The sequence below is a fragment of the Crotalus tigris genome, unplaced genomic scaffold, assembly GCF_016545835.1.
Source record: "Crotalus tigris isolate CLP2741 ecotype Arizona unplaced genomic scaffold, ASM1654583v1 scf7180000017733.2605024, whole genome shotgun sequence".
In the NCBI taxonomy this organism is placed as follows: Eukaryota; Metazoa; Chordata; class Lepidosauria; order Squamata; family Viperidae; genus Crotalus; species Crotalus tigris.
The window spans coordinates 719,203-744,295 of NW_024096600.1; positions in this window are offsets into that span (position 1 = coordinate 719,203).

The following is a 25,093-nucleotide window of genomic DNA, read 5'->3' on the forward strand; positions in this document are numbered from 1 at the left end:
TGGCAGGTGGTACGCGACCATCCTAAAAAAGTGGTAGCGGGGGAGGGGAATGAGCTGAACCGCTGGCAGCACTGCACAAGCCTAAGTGAGAGATGGCTGGAGCTACAGGGCTGTCAGGGCTCAGCGGAAGCACCAGGATCAGTGCTGCTTTCCAGCTGATCGGCGCTTCTTCGGGGCTGTCAGGGCTCAGTGGAAGTGCAGGATCAGTGCCAGGCTCCAGCTGGAGCTCGGCGCTGATCTTGGTGCTTCTGCTGAGCCCTGAAGAAGCACCAATCAGCTGGACTGTTGCAGCATCTCCAGAGTCTTGTGATTTACATTCAGAGGCTTGACAACTGATTCATATTTATGACGGTCATAGTGTTCCAGGGTCATGTAAAGTGACCAAAACCTGCTGCAACCACCCAGCAGATGGGGGAATAAAAACCAAATACCACCCCACCCCCGCTGCCAATCCTCAACAGAAATGCTCACAACAATGAAAACCTTGGACAGGAGGAAGAGCACCACCGGGTGGGCAGGCAGGTGGCTTGGGAGGCACTTTTTTCAGTGTCATTGTAACTTTGAACAGTCACTAAGTGAACTGTTTTAGGTCAAGGACTATCTGTACTTTATCACTTTTTTCCATTTTTTTGGGGGGGGTCATCAAGTTTTTGACACCTTGCTAGGTGACTGGTGGTACTCAGATATTGCCATATCCTAAAAGTGGTACAATGGGTGTAAAGGTTGAAAAGCCGTGTTCTATGGGCTTCTCTCTGAAGGCTCTGCATTTTAAGAGAGGATGTGGCTTCTGATGTAAAGGACAGTGCTTACCAGGATCTCTGATCTCAAGTTTCTCTGTGAGGGGAGCTGGCAGACCTGTGAAAGGAACCTGGAGGAGCCTGTTAGTTTTCTGGCCTGCTACTGAAAGTTTGCGAGGATTCCTTTATGAAGGAGCAGCACGTGACAATGTAAAGTCAAAGCACACAAAGTCTACAAAAACAGAGAAGGGGGGAAATGGAACATTGTACTTCCTTTTGTATTTGGAGCCATGTGTGACCCACCGCTTTTGTAAGTTATAGGGTAGATTTTGTACAATGGGGTTGGCATCTCTGGCTAGCTCAAGGAATGCAAGTCCTTGCAAGTCCCCTTCTGAGAATTAGCTACTTGAAGTTCCATCAGTTAGTCGCTAAGTTCCCTGAGTTTCTGATAGGCTCTGTTAGGTATTCTGAGGAAGCTGTCAAGTCTTTTGAACAGTGCATTTTCCACTGCTTCTGCTGAGCCATAACACTCATCAAGTCTGTCCCAGGTCATTTTAAGGCCTGCTTCGTTTTGCATGCTCAGAAGAGTCGATTCTGAGCCACTTAACTATTAAGTCTATATCTTCACTACTCGACAAATCTAAGCCTCTGATGGCATTTTGGATAGAAAATCGCAAGTCTCTATAGCTTTCAGAATGATCAATAAACTTTTCAAGTCCTTGTGTAACTAAAGTCGTGCAAGGAACTTGGTCTATGATGGCTTGATTAGCTGACCATTTTAGGAGTCTCTGGTTTCAGCTAGCCCTTTCTAGGCTGCTCTGGCATGAAGGCTGATCCTGTAGGATAATTTGCAGGCTCAAGTACCTTGGGTGAAGGGGAGGGTCTGCTATCAGAGGTGCAGCTTTCTTTTTTTTGTGAGCTTGAGGCTTGTCATTGGCTTGTAGTGGTGCTGAGTAGCATCATATATACAAATTATATGCTGGGACGTGACAGTTACAATCCTCGTGGTCTTCTTGAAGATAGCAAAAAAATGGCTTTTCTTGAAAGCTTTTGTTTAAGCAGTGTTTCTCAACCTCGACCTCAATTTGAAGATGTGTGGACTTAAACTCCCAGAATCCCATACTGGCTGGGGAATTCTGGGAGTTGAACTCCACACATCTTCAAATTGCCAAGGTTGAGAAACATAAAGTAGAGCTAAATAGGGGCATTTATGTATGTGCATGTTTGTGTGTTCTTCAAATTATTTGATATTAGTTTTATAATTTTGTTATAGAATTATTTTTTGCTGTTTTAATATCTATAATTGCCTATAATCATGAAGAATGAGGTAGTGGATAATTCCCATTAAAAAACATAAATTCAGATTTTTGGAATTCTGGTTTAGCATTTTCTGGGAAACCAGCCAGTATATATCTCTGTCAATCTCACCTCCCAAATGGCTACCATTTAAAACAAATGTTGACTGCTTCGTTTGCTTGCTTGTTGCAAGTGTGCTTATATTACTTCAATCTTCCAACTCTAAGCATCATATAGCAGAGAGTGATACTATATAAATACATACATACATACACATACTTATCAGTGCTACAACTTACAAAAATTTCTAAGTAATCCAATCTATGAAAACAATCATACTGATATTGCCCTATATACATACATATTCATATTGATAATGCCCTAATCCTTCTCAAGTACATCCTATCTTTTCTCCACCATCTTGAAGGCTGTTTGGAAAAGACAAGACTTTAACAGCTTTCTAAAAAATCAAGAGTGAGGATACAGATCTAATTTATGTGATAAAGAATTCCATCAAAATTGAAAAGATTCTGTTGAAAAGAATCTCCTTTCATTGCACCAAATGTGGGGTGGACATTGGTGCCCCCAAAATTAAAAAATGTATGTTTGGTTTAAGGGGCTTTCAGGATAACTTGCAAACAGAGATCAGATTTGGGGACACATTCTAGAAAAAATATACAGGGAAGATGATGGCCTGTAGCAAGATGAATAAACTCAATTACGGTGGCAATGGACCTGAACAGCTAAGTGAAGATCAGATCCTACTGGAAAAAAAACTCTATCTACTGGATTACTAAAAGTCAACATGGACTTGATAGCATATAATCAATTAATTATATAGAGAAAAGAGTAAGATTTCTGTCTCAGATTGTGCTCTCTCCCAGGTGTTGTTTTTCTAAGCATAAAAGAGTTAGTACACTAAATATATGACCTAACAGCGTTGTATCAATTCTTCAAAAGAGGTGCTTCATCTCTCTCACACATACTATATACAACATCTCTGTCTTGAGTTATTAAAGGAACTGCACCTTGGGGTGTCTTCATGATATTGATGTGACTTCTTCATAAGCTGCTTTTTGCTGTCTCCAAACAGGTTTATGTACAGAAGTCCTTTGGCCAATTGTGCAAGAAGCTGCAAAGTATACTCTGGTAAGAGAGTAAATTTAAAACAAAAATAATCATTTTTATTTTAATCAGGCTTTTTATTTAATGTTAAAACTTAATATAAAATATTTGGGGAGCAAAAACAACTCAAAAATATCAGTATAAACCTGACTCTTAATTGCATTCTAGTTAGCCTGCTGATGTGAAGATAATGTGAAAATAAGAGGTAAGTTAATAGCTGGTAAGTAACCCTTCTCTAATAGTACAACAACACAAAAGATCAACAAATAGAGAATGAGAGATAATGTGAGAGATCTGGCTGGAGAGAAACGTCTGGGTACAAATGCAAAAAAAAGAAAATGACATTTAAAAAATATATGAATGTATTGTTGCAGTCCTGAGGATTTCAGGAGTAAGTTATTGATCCCGAACATCAGTCAGGGATTTTTGAAGGATGTCTAGATCTTGTCAAATTGACAAAATGTGCATTATGATGTCACAATGCAAGGCTTACCTCCTTTAGACTTTCAGTATCATCAAGACAGAAGTCCAAAGAGGTGGAGTTTATTTCTCAATGTTGCAATATATGTTTGATTATTTGCCCTCCAGCCATTGCTTGTCCCGGCTGTAGATTCCATAATATACCTTCCATTGAATCAAAACTAATAACAGCAGCAGAAAAGAGATCCTATTAAGAAATAACACTATTTTAATGAATTTCCCAAACGTGGGTAAGCCACATCAATACAATTAGTACAGCAAAGAGATGCAAATGGTCACCCGAATGAAACATTATTCTGAGGATATCACCTGCTTCTGGAAACACTGAAAGAAGTATGTCAAAACATAACCAATCTTTAGGTAAGTAAATATTTTTAGGTTTTTGTATTCTCTCCCCCCCCCCAGTCTCTGTCTCTGTCTCTCTCTCTGTTTCTCTCTCTTTTTATGAACAGCTGTCTTCTGCATTATAGTTTTTGGGTAGATTTTCTCAAATCATTTCAAGTTTAAACAAATGTAGAGATGTACTGATGGAAGGATATAATCTATTCAAAAGAAACACCCAACAAAAGAGGATATGGAGTTGCATTACATATAAAAGATCACTACATCTCTACAGAAATACATGAAACCAAAGATGAAAACCTCCTAGAATCCATATGGGTCAATATAAAAGAAAAAAAGAATGACATTGCTATAGAAGTATACTACAGGCCAACCAACTAAGTAGAAGAAATAGATGAACTTTTTGCTAATCAATTAACAAATGTATGTAGGAAACGTATCACAGTAGTAATGGGAGACTTTAACTACCCTGATATCAACTGGGAGACAAACAAGTGGGAGATCGAACAGATTCCTAACAACTTAGCTGACAACTTTGTTACCCAAAACAAAGGAAACTAGAGGAACAGCTATACTAGACCTATTTCTTACTAATAGAGAAAAAGTGATAGAGGGAGTTGAAATGGCTGGAACCTTGGGTGAGAGTGACCACATCATACTGGAATTCAATATAATGCAAACACAAGCAATAGAAAATAATCCAACCGGTATCCTAAACTTTAAAAGAGCTGATTTTAACAAACTCAAAGAGAGTCTAAGCAAAATTCAATGGATAAAAATCCTAAAGGGGAAAACAACTCAAGAAGCGTGGGAAACACTGAAAAATACAATCATAAAAGCCCAGTCCAACACAATACCACTAAAAAAGAAAAACAAAAAATCCAAGAAGAAACCAGCACGGTAGCAAAAAAATCTCTCTGATAAACTAAAAGACAAAAAGGATAAGTACAAAAAATGGAAAGAGGGACACATAACTAAGGTAGAATATCAGCAAAAATGAAGTCAGGAAAACAAAGGCTCAGAATGAACGAAGACTTGCAACAAAAGCCAAAGACAATAAAAAAAGTTTCTTTCAACATATAAATAACAAAAAAAGAGTCAAGGAAACAGTCAATCCACTAAAGAGAGAAGATGGCAAGGAAGTAACAGGCAATAGAGAAAAAGCAGAGCTGCTTAACTCATTCTTTGCATCAGTCTTCACACAAAAAGAAACTAGACCAACCTACTAAAACATAACTGTAAAAGACAGACTAGAAATAAAAATTAAAATAAGCAAGAAAATAGTAAGAGAACACCTGTCTGACCTTGACGAATATAAATCACTGGGACCTGATGGATTACATCCCAGAGTTTTGAAGGAGCTCGCAGATGTTATCTCAGAATCATTGTTTCATATCTTTTAAAAAATCCTGGAGCACTGTGGAACTACCAGAGGATTGGAAAAGAGCTAATGTGGTTCCCATCTTCAAAAAAGGGGGGGGGGAAGACAAGGAAACTACAGACCAATCATCTAACATCAATACCTGGGGAGATAATGAAAAAAAATAATCAAAAAACAGATCTGTGAACATCTATAAACAAATAAATTATAACTAGTAGCCAGCACGGGTTTGTTAAAAACAGATCATGCCAAACCAATCTTATTTCATTCTTTGACAAAGTGACTAAATTAGTAGACCAGCGATATGCTGTGAACATAGTGTATTTAAACTTCAGCAAGGCATTTGACAAAGTAGACCACAACCTACTTCTAGAAAAATGTGGGATAAACAACATCACCACCAGATGGATTTGTAAGTACAGATTAGGCAAAACCTGGCTCAAAAAAAGTAACTGTGAGAGGGACTTTGGAGTCCTAGTGGACGATCACTTAAACATGAATCAGTAGTGTGTGGCAGCAGCCAAAAAAGCTAATACAATCCTTGGTCGTATAAACAGAGGCATAGAATCAAAATTACATGAAGTATTAGTACTGCTTTATAAAGCCTTAGTAAGATCACATCTGGAATACTGCATCCAGTTTTAGTCACATTACAAAAAAGATGTTGAGACTTTGGAAAAAGTGCAAAGAAGAGCAACTAAGATGGTCAAAGGCCTTGAGACTAAAACATATGAAGAACAGTTGCAGGATTTGGGAATGGCCAGTCTAGAGAAAAGAAGGAGGGGGGGGGGGACATGATAGCAGTATTCCAGTATTTAAGAAGCTGCCACAAGGAGGAGAGGGTCAATTTATTTTCCAAAGCACCAGAAGGCAAGACAAGAAACAACAGATGGAATCTAATCAAGGAGAGAAGCAACCTGGAATTAAGGAGAAACTTCCTAACAGTGAGGACAATCAACCAGTGGAACAGTTTGCCTTTAGACATTGTGGGTGCTTCATCACTCAAGGTTTTTAAGAAGAGACTGGACAGCCACTTGTCTGAGATGGTATAGGTTCTCCTGCTTGAGCAGGGAGTTGGACTAGAAGACCTCCAAGGTCCCTTCCAGCTCTATTCTGATTGATTGATTGATTGATGTTGTTACATTCAAGTAGCTCAATATATTCAGTCAAATCAAAACAAGGAAGATACATTTTTATGCAGTAACACAACACGAGTACTAAATGTTGACTTACTTGTTTTAGATGAACTCACTTTCAAAAAGAGATTATAATGCCTGTTGTCTATTTACATCCTGTTCAATGTCATTATTAACATCTACCATTTCAGTGCTACCTAACAGCAGTGCTTCAGGCATGTTATGTACATCAAAAACACCTACTATATAACTTTTAGCTCCAAAAAGAAGAAACTCTATCATGCAGAAACCACAGATAACCCTGTAATAAAAACAGCAAATTACTTCAAAAAGCAATTAATTAAAATAATTGCTTGGTTTGTTTATGCAACGAACTCTCCTTCCCATATGGTTGACTGCACCCATTTCATTGACATGGTTCAGTTGCATCTGGCTACATTTTGCCCAAAAGAATAGATATTGCAGGAAAAAAATGTGGATAGTGTCTATAAAGGAAGAAATAGAAAAATGTGCAAATAATCTACAGGGGTAAATTGTTACATGTGCCTATGTATCAGTAGAAGGGAGCATCCTCCTTGCTGAAATTATTGATAAATCAGAAAATGTACACACTGTTAAATATTTATAAGTTGCAGCAGTAAAAGCTGGAATAAGCTGTCAAAAGCATTTCAAATACCAACCATGCAGCTTTGCTATAGATAATGCTGCAAAGCTATCCGAGATAAAAAGAAATTTAGACAAAAGGAAAGAAGTCCTCAAAGCTAACATTTAATGCACCTTCTAGCTAAAGACTTCAGAGCTTCAGAAACCAAGGCGAATGTAATGCATCACCCTGTATTTTTGCAATCACTATTTTGCAGCAGTTACTATGGAGAAATAACGGTTTAATTTCTGATGCTATCGAAATCTAGAAGGAGCTGAGGATAATCCTGAAAAGAGAAATAGATGATGAGATAAGTATACTACAGGCAATAAGAAAAGAATGGAATAAGTACTGTCTCCTGCTCATTTTCTTGCCAGTGTTCTCAGTATTCAGTACCAGAGTCAACTGTTGACGAAGAAAAGTTGGCTATGACATAGGCCAGCAAAGCTGGCTGAGGAATTCTGGGAGTTGAAGTCCACAAGTCTTAAAGTTGCCAAGGTTGAGGACCCCTGACATAGGCGACCAGTAATCATCCTTCTGTAATAGTGAGTATAATAAAATTCAAGACAAAATATGATTTCTTCAACAAATACCTATATTCATTTAGAATGATTTAGATAAAGCACTGGCACAGAAATAATTGACAATGTTGGATTCAGAGATAACTGAATAATAATTCAACTTTTAATAGTGATGTTAGTTTCTTCTGCTGGTCTAGAAAATGCCTTTCCTTCCTTTGGGGTGGTTCAATGGCTTGGGGTGGAGGTTTTTGCCTCTCCTAACTATGTCACAAATATGCCCCACGGAGATGCCTTCATCTCATCCCATAAGTAAGACATGTTTAAAAATTGCTCTTAGCTGCACTGGTGGTCATGTTGTAACTTCCCTCTCATATCATTACTGTACCACCCAAGGGAAGCTGCAAGGTACATAACATGCATTTAGTTCTGTGACCCATTCTTATGGAAAGAGGTCAGGTGACTAACAATCCCTGGAAACACAATAAGGATGAACTCTAGGAATAGTCAGTTTCATGATGACGTAGTTTTCTGTCAATTCCAATATGGGTGAGCAGAATTACAGTAGACACTGAAAAGCGGAAGGGTGTCTCATTTTTCTTTTTCAAACTCTAAATAAAAAGGAAGGCCCAGATGAAATCATCACCACCTCCTATTTTAAGGGTTTTGCTGTGCAGAAATAGCTTGTTTTAATTATTTAGAAATAAAAAAGTGAATTCATTTTAATATATATATATATATATATATATATATATATATATAATATATATATATATATATATATGTTTTCTGAGGTTTTCGCGGGTATTTGTATATAGGTCTTTGGTTGTTCGGGTTAATTTTACGCGGGAGAAAACCCGAACAACCAAAGACCTATTATATATATATATATATATATATATATATAATAAAAAAGTGAATTCATTTATATATATATATATATATATATATATATATATATATATATATATATATACACATATACATACATTTTTATGGTTTGTAGACAAAGCTAGCCAGAACAAATGAGATTATTACTACAATTTAAAAGCTGGTGCTGGTTGTTCTTCTAGCATATCATCACAAAAAAATATACTCCAAACACCCACAACATTTAATTGAACTGGAGACGGTTCAGCTCCTAATGATTTTACAAGGATGTATCTGTGTAGCACTGAGTTCATTATTCCATTTTCATGCAAATTAATCTGAACAAATTCTGATTAAGTATGTACATGTATATCTCTATTGCAGAAATAAAACCTACATCTCTGAGTTCAGAAGAATATATATTCAAAATATATCAAAAAAGAAAGATGCGTTTTAGTAGTGCGGTAGAAAATTCATCCCAATAAATGCCAATAAATGAAGAACATTTTATTTCCTGAAGCCAGATTATAGTGCCAACTCAAACGTGTATACCGGTAGTTACTAGTTTCTTGCATCCAACAAGCCAAGAACAAGAATTTCCAAGCTTCAGAAGACTTGCACAGAAAGTTGTTATTTGAGCAGATACATATTTATTTATTTCAATCTATATGGCCTCCCTGCTTACCAAAGTGATTCTGCACAGTGAGTAGAATTTAAAATAAAGCCTATATAAATGACTATAAAACAGGGGTTCCACAGCCTCTTGGCCAGCAGGCTGCGGAAATGGCTGGCCAGTGCGTGCACTTATGCGCGTACACTCCCTGTCGCTCATTTGCATATGCACGCGGGCACGAACAGCTGCTAGCCCCAGGCAGGTGTGCATGGGCAATTTGCGCATGCATGAACAGGGCCGCTAGTGCCGTGTGTGTGTGTGCGTAAGTATATAGATATATATGCTTGTACACTTCAAATATAGAAATAATTGTTTTACATCTGATAAAAATAGGGGTACAGAAATGGGGATGTGGGTATTATTCAAAGTATGAAGACACTTTAGACACAATTCTTTGAAATGCCATATAACAATCTTGGCAGTGAGGAGGTGCCAAATCTGTAATTGTTATTCTAATCAGATGACTTTATTCTTCATTGTAGAAGGAAGGAAAGAGATAAAGAAGTATGTCACCTTATACATCCTTCAATCAATGGCCTTTTCTAAAGGTACAGCTCCTATTGGGGTTTAAGTCACTGACAGTATATTGGCCCAGTTACAAATTCCTGACTCAAGAGATTTACCTCAAAAATGCAATTAAAGACAAGAAAACTTCATAGGCTAGTTCAAACAGTCACCAGGAGTCAAAAACAGACTTGAAGGCATAAAAAAAAGCAACACAATTCAAAACAATCATGAAGAAATACAACAAATCAGAACTAAAGTTCTCATTTCAGTTCTCCACAGTAGACAAAGGATAACTGACTAATGAATAAATCATGATTTAAATAATTCAACTGTCTCTTTCTGACTAGTGATTTAAAACAGGATGAATTTAAATCATGACTTACCTCAATTTCATTTCAATCAAATCCACCTAGGAATCGACACCAGTGGAATACATGAAGAAACAAAACACCAAAAGAGACATTTGTGCTTTCTCACTAACCATACTCAGGGCCTGTCCCCACTTGCAGTTAACTGTGGCCTCTTCCCACAACTTTTTCTGGCTGTTTTCCCATGACGTTGCCTTCATTTCCTCCTCAGTCCACAAATGAAACAGATTTAACTTACCGTACTAAAGCAGCATTTTCCCCTTTGCTATCCAACAGCATCACTGGTGAGATTTAGATTTATCTGTATTTGTTAATTGTTATGCTCACCAGCAACTCATTTTATATTTGGGTTCTTATTGTATGTATTTCTATTTTTCCCAGTTTCACCGATCCTGTTCTTTAAATAAAGCTTCCAGATCTATGCACACGGTCTGTTTTATTGGAGGATAGGTGGATTTAGCTGCATGTCAAGCTGCATGTCAAGCTGCATTACAGAGTAGCCTGTAATGAGGACAGAATAATTGTTTCCCCTAATTCAAGGATAGGCTGGAGACATTTTTTAAAAAGAGGGGAAAAGCCCTACTAAGGCTGATCTTACTACTTGGTGGAATTATGATGATGATGATAACCATTCAGTTGTGTCTGATTCTAGGCAATTCTGTGGGGCTGGTCTCTCATCTTCTAATTTTGCACTACTTCTTTGAGTTGTTCTATGCTCTCATTAGTTTCAGCTCTGATAGTGTCCAGCTACCATGTTCTTTGGCAACCTGGTTTCCTTTTACTGTATCGGGTGGAATTATAAACTATTTTTTTTAAATCTGCAAAAGCTGTTCTCATGCTGAATGCTGTACGTGAAAAAAAATACCGAGTGTTGATGTAAAGGTCTTACTTAACTCCAATTGGCTGAAATTATTATTAGGATGTCAGTAACTTACATTAAGCTCAGATCCAACCTGGGTATATTTGTTGTCTTGCAGCAGCAGGTAGGCCAAAACTTTACAGGATCCTTTCTGCTGTCACTTGCTAGCTGAAGCTTATACTGCAGGGCATCCAATCTCTTACAGCTCACTGCCTAGTACAGTACACCAAATTTACTGCTGCCCCCTGCTGGTGCTGATGTTACTCCAATGCTTTAAATTGTCCTGATCCCAATTTATGAACTGCATTCACTAATACATCCAAAGGAAACAGTGGTTTTCAGTGCTGCTGAATTCTGGTGGATGCACTACAATTTGTTAATCTAAACAAATACAGTTATTTATACTTATAAAAACACAGCAATTTCTCATTGTCCAAATTATACTATGTTTCTAAATTTTCCTGGGTGCGAAATCATAAATTCATATAAAACCAGCATTTCTACATAACAAAATCTAATCCTTGGTGTTGACTTAACATAAGAATTCATAAATCTCACTATGCAATTTTGAAAAAAAAAAAATTTTTTTTTGCATCAGCTTACTAGTAACATGTTTAGGTGCAAAATAATTATTAAATCAGCTTTGGCTGAAAAGGTTACACTTTATCATGATGAAGACCTTGCTTTCTTGCTTCCTACTCCCTCCCACCCTGATTCTCTCCTTGCCAATTTTTTCTCGAAAAAAAGAAAAAAAAAACCCTGATAGCTTCGTTCAAGGGCTACAGATATATGAATGATTTGAGAAACTGGACTTTAAGGAATTGCTACACAACAGTGATGAAGATGACTTTCCATGACATGTGCTCTAAAACAGTAGTCAACAGAAATATACACCACTTTAAAGCAGGGGTCCTCAACCTTGGCAATTTTAAGACTTGTGGACTTCAACTCCCAGAATTCCTCAGCCAACAAAGCTGGCTGAGGAATTCTGGGAGTTGAAGTCCACAAGTCTTAAAGTTGCCAAGGTTGGAGACCCTTGCTCCAAAAAAATGTGTTACAACAACACAGCAGACAAATACCACAACTATGCTTCTACATATGGGCCTTAATGCCGAGAGCTAAAAGAAACGAAAGTTGAAAGAAATCTCTCTGGAGTCCTTTTTCCAAGTACAGACTGGAGCCTAGGAGTCTGCTAGCTTTGCTTTGCCTAAATATCAGAACAGAATATAAATGATTCAGGTTCAGTCAGTGTCATTAATCAACAGAGGCAAGCCGAACTCGAAAAGATGAAAAAGAGCCCTCTGTCACCAAACACTGAATTGTTTTCATCACAATTCAAAGGATTTACTAATCAACTCCAGATCCAGCAGGGTTGAGGCGTTCAGATGCATTTTGACTAGAAAAAGATATTAGTCACGTCAACAACGGAAAGTCCCATTTTCTTAAACTTCACTCCTGAGCTAAGAAAAATCAAGTATTTCCAGTCACAATTGCAACTTCTGTTAACGATCGTTGGGCAGAGCTGCTCCTTTTCCAGAATCAATGCTGAAGACATAAATGAGCCAGGAGCAAAACAACCCTATTCATAATATCTTGTTCTTAATAAGAAAAGCTGCTCAATTAACAACATGGATCAACTGAAATCTTTGGCCACAAAACTGTTCCCTTACTATATGTAGCTTGAAATCGTGTACTCCTAAATAGAGATAATTCATTTGCCAGCACGTATCTTTTCCATTCTCCTCCTTCCCTTCTTGCTATTTAAAATGGCAAGAACAGCTTGGGGAGGAAACCCTAATCTCAGCCTCCTAGGCCAGGAGTAGGCAACCTTGGCTCTTTTATGACTTGTGGACTTCAACTCCCAGAATTCCTGAGCCAGCCATGCTGAGGGGAAAGGGAGAATTTCCAAGCTGAGCCATGCTGGCTCAGGAATTCTGGGAGTTGAAGTCCACGAGTCCTAAAAGAGCCAAGGTTGCCTACCCCTGGCCTAGGCTATACATTTGTAACTACAAAGATGCAAAGTTGGCTCTATATGGGGGGGGGGGGCGACCTTTAGCAAGGCAACTTCCGCAAAATTGCCTCTTTTTTTGACACTTTCTCCAATCTACTCACTTGTTTTCTTTTCCACACAGTCACTCCAGAGGCAGCCAGTCACACCAGATTGAAATATTCCAGCATTGCCAGCCATAAGTGTTGGGGGGAGGGGGGGATGATGTTACTGGGTAACTTCTCAAAAGACACCTCTTTAGAGTGAAACACTGTAGCACGGTGTTTCTCAACCTTGACAATTTTAAGGCATGTGGACTTCAACTCCCAGATTCCACAGCTGTGGAATTCTGGGAGTTGAAGTCCACATGTCTTAAAATTGTCAAGGTTGAGAAACACTGCTTCTAGCACTAATTCTCCCCGGAAGCTGCAGAAGGAGGAGGGATGCTGGTGGCCAAGAGATAGGTGCCTGGGTGCGTATACAGTCTTGGTGTTTGTGTACCCCCCAGTTCTCTGTAGGGGAATAGTCACAAGCACTTCTCAGATGATGTTGCTGGATGCATGTGCAGAGGAAGGAAGTGCAAATGACTGGATGTACGTAGAGAGGGGAGAAGAAAGTGAATGGCAGGAAAAGGGAGGTGCCTGTGTGTCAGATGGGGATGTTCATTTTGCTACAGTTCCAACCACTTTTAGTTCTGGACTCACTCAACTTTTGGGAATGACAACACAGAGCTCAGTAGGGTGGGCCAAAGTCCTAATTCAGCCCAGGTCAGTTTCTGATGAGGGAAAGTCAAAGGCAAGTAAAAGATACCAATATGTCCTCTCATTCTTGCCTCCATCTGTAAGCTCAGACAAGACTATTATCAGTGAGAACAGCAGAAGAGGCTAGGGAAGCAGTGTTGGTCTGAGAGTGGGCCTTTGCAGGGCACAAGAAGGATTTTCTTCTCTCCACTAGAAACTCTACTAAGCCATCCTCCTCCTCAGTCTCAAAACAACAAAATGGAAACAGCTCCCGGCCACCTTCTTTGGAGATTAGCCGGCTAAGCCAAGCTGTGTCTCCCTAATCCAGGGGTTCTCAACCTTGGCAACTTTAAGACTTGTGGACTTCAACTCCCAGAATTCCTCAGCCAGCATTGCTGCCTGAGGAATTCTGGGAGTTGAAGTCCACAAGTCTTAAAGTTGCCAAGGTTGAGAACCCCTGTGAATCTGTTTGAACTACTCCTCTGGACTCCTTGCAATCTGGTTAGCACAATATCCCATACTAGTTGGCTATTCTATGCTATTCTAAGCTAAATTCAGATTAAAGCACACTCACGTACTGAAAAAAAAAGCACCCAACCAATTCTACAGTTGAACAGTTGCCTCTGATCCTATTTAATAATATAAGAGAGGCATCTACCAAGCACCAGAGGCTCTTTGTCACTTTAATATATCAGGGTTTTACACTGAATGGAAGAAAACCTGCTGGCTATCTACTTCTGAATCAGAAGGCAAGTAACTTCCATGCAATGTTTAACTAGTGTAGAGGTTAAACATTGATTTGACATTAAAGTTGACTGCTGTACTTCATGAGTTGCACTTACATTGCCTATAGTCTAAATATAAACATAAATCTTCACAAGTAGATCTGCTGGAGCAGGACATGCTGGGCAATGAATTACAGTTAATGTCCGAGTCATATTTTGCTGGCAGGCCAAGTCCTGGTTTTAAGAATTTCTTTCTTGGTATGAAGCACTTTATCTTGATTACTAAGAACAGATTGTCTTATACACGGTTACTCAGAGGCCATCCTGAACTGAGAAAAGATATTCAGTCCAAGCTGTTTGGAAGGCAATGGGCAATGCTGCTTTATCCTAGCCAATGTTTTCCAATATTAACACACAACAGGGAAGGAAAAAAGGAAGAAAGCCATATAAATCATGCTTCTTTTCTCTTATAGGAGAAGGAAGGAAAGAAGGAACCCTGGCCTTTCAGTGTTGCAGAACTACCTCTCCCACAAGTCCCAGACATGAGGAAAATGGTGAGGGATGATGGGAGTTGTCACTCAGTAACAAATGGGGGCCCACAGCTTACCCACTCTTGTGAACTACAGAGTGTCCTTTAAATTGATTTGCCCTGATAAAATACACTGAATTTTGGCTCCTGAATTCTAAAGGTCCATTCTGTGTTCACATTATTAACTCACTGATTTGAGGTCTCATGACCTGCTTAATATTGGGGTATGTAAATATTTGTTCCTGGAGTGAATTTAAATAGTTCCCTTTTCTTCTTTGGTAACAATGGATAACTTTGCTGTCAGTATTTAGTACAGAAAATAAATCTTAACAAAATAGAGACTGCACCTCTCACATGTGTTTGTGCACGTGTACATAAACACGTAGGTTTCCAGAGGATTTCCATTTCAGTACCATTCTATTCCTTGTCAAGAAATCATGTACTACATCTCAGGGTTTCTATCATTTATTTACATGCAACAGAACAGATCTGCATTCAGTCTTTGCAATGTTTTTGCTCTTGCTATAATTTCTAGGGCTGTGAAGATCTTGTAAAACAGGGGTCCTCAACCTTGGCAACTTTAAGACTTGTGGACTTTAACTCTCTGAGGAATTCTGGGAGTTGAAGTCCACAAGTCTTAAAGTTGCCAAGGTTGAGGACCCCTGTTGTAAAGAGTACTTTTTGTTTCATTGGATATTTGATGGAAATTTTCAGAGAAACATTCTGAAGCACAAGCAGACTTTTTTAAGTTATAGAGAGTGGCTTGATATTTTATTGAAAATAGTGACTTCTGTCATGTGCAGAATCCATTATTAATATACTGGCTGATCAAGGGAGGTCAGTCCTACCTTGGGTGCCTCCAGGAAGTATTTGGGCAGGGCAAGGCAGAGTGATCTGCCTCTGCTAAATAAAGAAACTTTTTGTATCCCTGGTATTTTTCTGAAAGAAACAAGCTGTTTTCCAAATACAAATACTTTGTATTTAAAACAGGAGGATCATCTTAAATTCTCTGAGAATACATCAATGGAGTAAGATAAGAGTGGTTATTTTACTACTTCTCTGAGAATACATCAATGGAGTAAGATAAGAGTGGTTATTTTACTACCCTTAGGTTGTAAGGCCATCTTCAATTCAGGAGTGTCTTACTATCAGATAAATATGTGCCAGTGATGATGATAGATGCTAGAATCTGCTCTGTTACAATAAAGGTATCCCTGTACTGTTCAGACACACATTTATGGCTGTTCTCGTTATTTGTCTTCTACCCAATGTGACTTGGTTGCCCTCTTCAAGCTTCATACTTCATACTGCTACTTTCCTATTCCAGAAAGGTTAGCTGACACATCCAGCAATGTTTCTTAAGTGAAATAGTAAATTCATGAAATATCACAATTCTTGGGGGCGAGGGGAGGGATTTTAAAAGGTATGATTCTTGAAACAAACATCATCCATAAATATTTTTGTTTGGGGGGGGGGTTATATTTTTCACTTAGAAGAGAAAACTGGTATATTCCATCTTCCAGTAACAAGAGACTGCCCTAGTTAATTAAAGCCACAGAGCACACCCATCTCTGTTCCAAAGCAACTATCCCTTTGTGCATGCTTTGTGGCTTTAGTGTAATATAATGCATACCACTTAGATCACTGCAGTTTTGGACGTCAGTCCTGAGTTTGTTGATTTGGAAGTAAGCTCAAACAGGCATAAGAATGTTTACTTCCAATTTGCCTTGAGTTACTAGGCCAGCACATACATTTGGTCTTGTTTATCCCAATATTACTTAATGTAAATCCAAACTGGAAAAATTTTAATAAATACCAAGCTTTCATCGGAAACTTCCGACATCGTCAGGGTTCTTAAAGCTAGTCAATGGGAGCAACCTGGTGGTCATGATTAACTTGTTTTGTGACATGGATATACCCAGGAATCATATTTTTACTGATATTATTAATTATATATATATATATATATATATATATATATATATATATATATATATATGTCTTTCGTTGTTCAGGTTTTCTCCCGCGTAAAATTGGAAGTGTCTTGGCGACGTTTCGACGAAGTCCCATTCGTCATCTTCAGGCTGGTGCTTTCAGCTTCGTGCTCCTCAAAGCACGAAGCTGAAAACACCAGCCTGAAGATGATGAATGGGACTTCGTCGAAACGTCGCCAAGACACTTCCAATTTTACGCGGGAGAAAACCTGAACAACCAAAGACCTACATACAAACACCTGCGAAAACCTCAGAAAATATATATATATATATATATATATATATATATATATATATATATATTATATACACTTTGAAATTTCTACATACAAATTGGGATGAAAGGTAACTGCAGGATGAAGAATGAAAATGGCAGTATTACTAGTTACTTTCTCAGTGCCAAAGTCCTTGTATATTTGATCCCAGTGCCTGAACTGGTACAGTTATCTTCCCTGTTACATGTTTAGTTGGGTATAAGAAAAAAATAAAGAATAAAAGATGGAGCTACTTGAAATGCTTTATTTAGCATAGCAAGAAGTTATTCAGTCAAAACCAAAAGTTATGCTCATCGTTCTAAACCATATCAGTCTCTGCCTTCAAAGTGCTTAAGAGAACAAAGCAAGAGCATTCTTAAAAATATGCTGCTGTTAAATTCATAAATGAATCCAAGCTGAATAATACAATCCAACCTCATGTACTTATGTGCATCGATGCTCTTTAGATTATCTTTTTTTTTTTATTCAAAGTTTTATAAATTTTACAAAAAGACAAAAACAATACAAAATGAAAACAACATATACAAAAAAAAACCTAAACATTACATATAAAAAAACCCCCATCCCCCACCCCTTACCATTAACCCTCCCTTCCCCCCCCCTGAGCTTCCCAGAGCAGAATATAGGCTTAATTGAAAATTAACAAATAAAAAATTAAGTTAAAAAATTTATATAATATCTATAAGTAACATTAAAACATATATATAAGTATATATATCTCTCTATATATAAAGATAAAAATTATGAAAAAGCTATATAATATTTTTTTGTACCCAATCTAAATTGTATAAATTTTATCCATTTATCCCAAACGAGAAGAAACTTCTCTTGCGTTTGTTGCTTTAGGAAAGCCGAAATCTTTGCCATTTCCGCCAAATAAGCTACTTTAAGAAACCATTCCTGCAATGTAGGCAAAGACTCCTTCTTCCAGTATTGTCCAACTAACAGCCTCGCGGCTGTAATCAAATTTAACATCAATACAACCTCCTTTGTATCACAATCTGTAACTATACCCAGCAAGAATAATTGCGGAGTAAATTTTACCCTCCTTTTAAAAATTCTCTGGATATTCCACCATATCTTAATCCAAAATGCTTTTATCTCTCTACATGACCACCAAATATGATAATAAGAAGCATCCATATAGCCACATCTCCAACATTTGGGTTGTATGTCAGGGTACATAAGAGACATTTTTTGTGGATCAAGGTGCCATCTATAAAACATTTTATAAAAATTCTCCCTTAAGTTCTGTGCTTGTGTAAATTTGACATTTCTCACCCAGATGGTTTCCCAGATATCCAATAAGACTGGGACACCAAAATTCTGCGCCCATCTAATCATACAGTCTTTAATTAATTCCGATTCTGAATCCATTTCAACTAATACCCCATAGATTCTCTTAATATGGGTTTGTCTTTGATCCTTAACTTGCTTAATAAAATTTTCATCTTCTCTAAGAAAACCCAATTTACAATCCACCTTCCATTTATCTACTAATTGCCTATATTGGAACCAAGAATAAATAATATTTTCTTGCGCTAAGTCTTCCCGTAATCTTAACTGCCAGTTTTGCCCATCCCATCTAAGTAGCTGACTATAAGACACCATATCCATTCTTACACCTCTTTTTATTCCTTCTATCGCATGCCAAGGTATAGCCCATAATGGAACTTTAAAATCACTTTTATAATATTTTCTCCAAGTCCTAAGTAAAGAGATTCTTAAAATATGAGATTTAAAAACCCAATCCATTTTTTTATTAAATATTAAATAGGCATGCCACCCAAAAAGTAAATCCCATCCCTCTAAATGAAGTATCTCCGGATTTGTCAAATTTACCCAATCACTAATTAGTGTTAAAACCACCGCATCATAATATAATTTCAAATTTGGTACCTTGAGTCCACCCCTCTCACGGAAGTCTTGCATAATTTTAAACTTAACCCTTGGCTTTTTCCCTGCCCAAATAAATTTATTAAGACCCTTCTGCCACTCACTTAAGTTAATCTCATTTTTCAAAATCGGTAACATTTGAAACAGAAAAAGAAACTTGGGTAGAATATTCATTTTTATCACTGCAATTCTTCCCATGAGAGATAATTGCAACTTCTCCCAATTCTTCAAGTCCTTCTGTACCCTGACCCACAACCTTTCATAGTTATTTTTAAATAATTTTACATTAGAAACAGACAGCATCACCCCCAAATATTTTACCTTATTAACAATCTCAAAACCCGTCAAGTTGGCCAAAATCTGCTTCTCCTGACTAGACATATTTTTAGGTAAAATTTTAGTCTTATTTACATTAATCTTGAAACCCGAAACCAAACCATAATAATGAATCAACTGTAATAAGTTTACTACAGAATAATCAGGTTGCGACAAAGTAACAACCAAGTCATCCGCAAAAGCTCTCAACTTATATTCTTTTTTATTAACTTCTATCCCTTTAATTTCCTGAGACTCTCGAATTTTAATCAATAATATTTCCAATGTTAAAACAAACAACAATGGCGATAAAGGGCACCCCTGTCTAGTACCTTTCTCTATTGTAAAAACCTCCGACAAACCTCCATTAACAATAAGTTGTGCCGTTTGTTTTTGATATATTACCGTAAGGGCTTGTAATATCTTTTCGCCAAAATTCATTTCTTCCATTACTCTTAACATAAAATGCCAATTCAATTGATCAAATGCTTTTTCAGCATCTAAAAATATGAGCCCTGCAGGAACTTGGTTGTTCTTGTCTAAATATTCTAATAAATTAATAATTTGTCTAACATTATTTTTCATGTACCTTCCAGTTATAAACCCTGATTGATCTTTATGCACAAGATGATGCACGACCCTCATAAGCCTATTTACCAAAATTTTTGCAAATATCTTATAATCCACATTTAAAAGAGATATAGGCCTGTAATTTTTTGGTAAAGTAAGATCTTGATCCTCCTTTGGAATCAATGATATAAAAGCACTACGCCATGAAGGAGGAATCTCTAAACCCTGTAAGATACCATTAAAAAGATCACTTAATGGTTGGATCATCTCCTCCTTTAGAGCTTTATAATAAACAGCTGTTAACCCATCCGTACCCGGTGCTTTCCCTAGTTTCAATTGTTGAATTGCTGAGGCAATTTCCTCCTTAGTAATTAAGCCATTAATTTCATGTTTCTGATCCTCAGTTAATTTGGGGAAACTTGCCTCAGCTAAATATTTATTTATATCTAGAAGTTGCACGTTAGTAGATTTGTATAACTTTTGATAGTAGTCCAAAAAAGATTTTTTGATCAATTCCTTCTGAAAAACTAGTTTACCCTTGTAATTTATTTTCTCTATTATTCTCTGTCTCTGTTTCTTTCTTAATTGATAAGCCAACCATCTCCCAGGCTTGTTAGCATTACAAAATGTATTTTGTTTCATAAACAATAAGTTAGTTGCAGCTTGATCTGCTATCAACATGTTAAATTGTGACCTTAATAACTTTACAGATTCTTTAATACTTTCATCAGAAGGATTTAAAATCAAGGACCTTTCTTTTGATTTAATTTCATCTTCAAGTTCTCTACGTTTCTGAATCTGGTTCCGCTTATGACAATTATTCATTTTTATCAAAACACCACGCATAAATGCTTTACCTGCATCCCATACCATTGACATTGAGGTCCCCTTATACATATTCAAAACAAAATAATCCTTTAAACACTCCTTTAACTTTTGAACATTCTTCTCTTGTCTGAACAAATTTTCATTAACTCTCCAGGATCTCCTTTCCTCTTTCTCTTGAATCAGCTCCATCCAGACTGGGCTATGATCCGTCAGTGATCTAGGAAAAATCTTTACATTCTTTACTTTATTATACAAATCCGTAGTAATCAAAAAAAAGTCGATTCTTGAAAAAGATTGGTGTCTATCAGAAAAGAAAGTGAAGTCTCTCTCCTCTTGGTTACATTCCCGCCAATAATCCCTTAATTCCCAGTCTTCCTTCATATCAAAAAAGGCTTTAGGTAACCTTGCTTGTTTAAGAAAGGGAGAGGAACCTTTCTTATCCCTTTGTATATCTAAGACACCATTCCAATCACCCATTAATACCACTGATCTATAGTCAAGCAATGTTATTTTTTGATGTAACAGCTTATAAAATTGTTCCTGTTGCTGATTTGGAGCATAGAGTCCCACTATAAGTACCTTCTTACCATATATACCAAGTTCAATCATCACATATCTCCCCTGGGGATCTGATTCTACCAGACAAGCTGGTAGGTTTTGTTTAACATATATAACAACTCCCCCTTTCTTTCCAGGAGCAAAGGATACAAAATGAGATCCCAAACGAGCATTGACTAGATATTTCTGATCTTTGAGTAAGATATGAGTTTCCTGTAAGCAAATAACATCATTGGTATGTTGCTTCAAATAATAAAAGATTTTTTTCCGTTTCTGAGGAGAATTCAAGCCATTAACATTCCAGGTCAAAAACTTTGCCATCTCCCTTGGCACGCAGCCTGGAGAAGACACCATCAAAATCTGAAAGTGCTGCATGTGTTGCATAACTCTTGGGTCTTGCTCCTCCCACCGGCGGTGATGCGTTTCCAGAAGAATTCTCTTTAGACTCTTTTTTACGTTGCTCCTTCTCTTTACGCTTGTAAGCTGCACGAGTCATTCTCTGCTCTTTAACCTCCATCTGGCGTTGCCTTTCAGCTTGTATCATCCCAGCGGAAACCAAACTTAATGCCTCAGATTGCTGCTCGTCCTCCTTGCCACTCGAAGATTTCTGACCAGATGGAGTTGAGCCTGCACCCAGGACCGAAGTATAAAACTCTCTAGCTTTGTCAACTGTATTCAATCTATAACGTGTCCCCGCATGGCTCAAGACGATACCCATCGGAATTTCCCATCTAAATGGCATCGATCTAGCTTTAAGCTCATTGGTTAAGAAAGCAAAATCTTTCCTGCTTCTTAAAATTTTGGATGGGATTTCCTTTAGAATGATAACATCTTGGGCAGCAATCTGGAATCTTTTGTTGTAAAAGGCTTGTATAACCTCATTCCGCAGGGACTTCTTTGTAAAATAAATCACCACATCTCTAGGCAAATTCTTCTGCTTGGCAATCCAAGAGTTAAGTCTATACATTTTTTCCACTTCTCTGCTTAATTCTCCTTTATCCATATCCAAGGCCACTGCCAGATCAGTAAGAACCACCTCCACCAAATCTTGATTCATATCTTCCTTGAGGCCTCTAATCCTCAAAGCATACTCCATCTGTCTGTACTGAAACATCAAGATGTCTTCTTGTGAGGACTCCACCTTCCTTTCCACATCTTGAATTTTATCATCAAAAGAATCAACTTTGTTTTCCACTTCCTCAAGCCTTGCATCCAGCTTGACCACCACGGTAGCCAAACCTGAAACTGCTGCAAGTATATCTTGTCGCAAATCATTATTGTTTTCTTCCAGTTTGGTCTTTATCCCCTTTATCTCTTCTTTAAAATCAGATTTAATTTCTGATTTAATCTGTGTAGCAAATTGCTTCATTTCCTCTCTCATTTGGACTACAATCTCTCCCATTATACCTCTAACCTCTTGTACTGAAAGTCCAGGCAAAGGGGGGGAGGGTGGTGGCTGAGCCGGTGGTACATGTTTAGTTTGTTGTTGTAATTGTGCAGTAGAAGTTATAGGAGAAGAAACAACCTTAGGTATTGAAGAAGGCTGCTGTCTCTTTGAAGCCATTTTAAAAAGCACAGTTCTCCCTTCCCTTTCCCCTCCACACAAGAAGGGAGGAGGAAAGAAAAAGAAAAAGAATTTTTTAAAAGAGACACACTATAGTCCTTGAAAATCCAGAGAAAATCCAAAGAATAAAAAGGCAAACAAATCAAAAGAAAAAAAAATTCTATGCCAAAAATAAAAGCAAAATCCAATCCTTAAAAAGGGAAAGTAAAACAAAAAGGAAAGGAGAAAAAAACTCCGACACTTTCAAAACGCCATCTTAAATCCTTTCACTAATATAAAAGGAAGGAAAAATAGTCAAAACCAAATAATAAAAAAATAAACACCTAAATTATAAAACAAAAATCCTTTAAACTGCTCTGTCCGTTTAAAATTTACTCACCAAAATACTATAAACACGGAGATAGAATCGGCAGTTTCTTTTGCTTCCTAGGAAGCAAAAACAGCTGGGAGGCGGAGATCAGCAGGAGCTCCGAGGGAACACTCCTTTCACCCCCTCTAGAAATAAATCCAGAGGGGGTTCAGGGGTTCTACCTCTATTCCTGCGTTCTCTGTCCCTTCCCTTTGCCCGGGAAGGGAATTTCGAGCCGCGGGCCAGCTGATGCACGCTGTGCTCCGCGGCTCTGACACTTCGCCAGCTGGACGGCTAGAAGATAGCCGCCATCGCCGTCGCCTCGTACCGGAAGCTCACTCTTTAGATTATCTTGAATCAGAAATAAATGGGCATAAATTAAATAGCACATTCTATCTTTTTCAAGATAGGTTAAGAATAGTATTTACTTATAAACACCTTATAATTTAGGGCTAGATGAAAAATAAAAATAAAAGATAGGGCTAGATGAAATACCAATGCATCCAATAGAATACTTTTAGTAAGTCATATTAAATGTTATTTTCAGGACCATATGAAATAGAGTGATAACTGAATGATGATACATACCATCATAGAGTTAATGAGTGATGATGGCATTAACAGATCAGTAAGAACACAGTTAGATGACCAAAAGAACTACAGGCAACTCTTAAAGGATGCCTACTGCCTAACAGTCATCTTTGCCTTCATATTTGGTTCATAATTTTTTCTTTCTAATGATTTGATAGTTTCCTGCATATTTCCACTGTCCATGAGTCTATGCCTTCTTTAGTATCACCCAATCTATATAAAAAAAATTTTGTGCTGTGTGAAACAGTAACAAAAAGAAGACTTTAATTTACTGTTATATCTCCCACATTTATACAATAGCATAACATGGTCAGCAGTTAGGAGAAATATTATGATTATTATTACTGTGTTGCTTTGCATGTACACTGAGAGCTTCTGCACCAGAGACAAATTCCTTGTGTGTCTAATCACACTTGGCTAAAAAAAGTATTGTATTGTATTGTATTGTATTGTATTCTATTGTATTCTATTGTATTCTATTCTATTCTATTGTATTCTATTCTATTCTATTCTATTCTAAATATTTGAAGAAACCTGAAGTACATTCTGTTTGGAATTCAAACATCTACTGTGAGAATAGTTTCACAAACATTACTGTTACCAACACTGCATCTCCCTAAGCTGGAGAAGCAGAAAGTACAAATCACTCCCATTTTCCAGCTCCATATTCTTTGCAAGTTGACCAGCTCATTTCAAGAATGGAAGCTCACACTGTAAGTCAGCTGGCCTTGGCCTTTAAAAAAAAGTAGAGAGATGCTACTTCAGATATTGGGGTGCTATGGAGAGATTCTAGGGCACCCCTCCCTCCTCCTGGGAGAGAAGGGGGCCACTTTCTTTTGGTCCATTTATTTCTCTTTGGCTTCAAGGCCCTATTTGTTTGGACACCCAAGTTAGCATCTCCTCTTTTTCTATGATATTATCTCTGCTTGGTTAGAGATTTTAAGTAATGAGGTTGCCATACACCACATAGAAAGAGAAACAAACCCTAGAAACTGGAACTAAAAACTATTTAAGGGCTAGAATAGGTCCTGGGCATTAATCTGAAGACAGCCAGGAATTATGAGAAACTTGATCTAGGAGAAAGCAAGAAATTGGAACCAAAGGGTTAAAAAAGGTGCTGGAATATATCAAGTCTTAGGAAGAACAATACTTAACTGCAGTTAAAAAAAAATCTAATATGCTTTCTTGTCAAGGAGAGGGGGCCCAACCATCAAACAGAGTGGGTGACAATCCGAGG